The sequence below is a fragment of the Quercus suber genome, unplaced genomic scaffold (assembly GCF_002906115.3).
Source record: "Quercus suber isolate HL8 unplaced genomic scaffold, Cork oak 2.0 scaffold_333, whole genome shotgun sequence".
In the NCBI taxonomy this organism is placed as follows: domain Eukaryota; kingdom Viridiplantae; phylum Streptophyta; class Magnoliopsida; order Fagales; family Fagaceae; genus Quercus; species Quercus suber.
In genome coordinates, this window is record NW_027069786.1 from 355,847 (window position 1) to 357,108 (window position 1,262).

Consider the following 1,262-nt stretch of genomic DNA (forward strand, 5'->3'; position numbering starts at 1 on the left):
TGTAAAGAGAGAGAAATTAATAAGAGACATGAACTCGAATTATTAAGTAAGAGAGAATAGGTTCATAAGCCCAATCCATGAAATGAGGGAAAATTTCGGGTCGCACATTCCACATCATGTAGTGAAGTTCATAGCATATAAAGCTCATATTGTGAGGAAAATCCGTGGGTTTGTGAAACCCAATTTGTGAAGTGAAGTTAGTTGTGTTTATTGAAAGACCCATTGCTTACAAAGAATGGGCCCAAGTGGTATTGTTTCAAGAAATGGCTGGAGTTTTTTTGGGGTTTTGTACAAAATAGGACCAAAACAATATTTTATGGCTCCCGGCTCAATTAACTATCTTGCGGGAAATTTCAATTTATTATTATTTCGTTATATTTCCTATACCTAAGATTTGTAGTATAAATGTAAATTACATGTAGTAGCTTCATTTGAATAATATAATTTTTCTATGAAATTAATATTTCCTTATTGTGAATTTAAAAAGATTGGTGATGGAATTAAGGATTATTTAAGCGAAAAGTTGGCTATGCCTACGGCTTACCGACTTGAAAAAACAAAATAAGCATTGCAGTCTCAAACTCTGCCTACAGTCTAAGACTCTAGAGTGTAGAGAAGTCAAGACAAAAGATTTGCAAACTCGATGAATAACAAGACCTGCATTTCCTTCACTTCAGAAAAAATACCTGCATTTCCTTCGCTTAAAAAAAAAAAAAAATTAGTAAAGTGGACAAGCTGTTGCTGCCCAGGATCGAACTGGGACCTTCAGTGTGTAAGACTGACGTGATAACCACTACACCACAGCAACTGGTTGAGACAAAGTGGAATTAATTATTACATAATATATATGACCAGCGTATTACAAATTCAAACATAACACTTCTGAATTCGTAGAATTCTTTTAGAAAAATAAATAAATTTCACCATCGAAAGGATATCATGAAAAACGAGAATGTTTTTTTCGTTGTTGATAATTTAATAATTACAATAAAAAATGGAATATTTGAAACATGAATATCATGTACATACCAAAAGGTAACGGGTGTCAATTCAAGTTAATATGTCGTGTCAATGTAAAGGCATTTGGCTAAATGACTCAACCCAAACCGACCCATCTAATAATTGTATTATGACCATTCAACCCTAACTTGACACATTAATAAAGCAAGTTGATACAACACAACCTACTTGACATACTTAATAAACAGGTTGTATTGAGTTAACATGAATGTGAAACAGCCCATTTTAGCCCTCTCAATATT

At 33.0% G+C, this 1,262-nt stretch overlaps 1 non-coding gene across 1 annotated transcript; it reads right to left on the bottom strand.

Moving 5' to 3' along the window:
* Positions 1–736: 736 nt before the first annotated feature.
* On the bottom strand, positions 737–808 carry TRNAV-UAC (transfer RNA valine (anticodon UAC)). Its single transcript has one exon. It is a non-coding gene; the product is annotated as a tRNA-Val (tRNA).
* Positions 809–1,262: the final 454 nt, after the last annotated feature.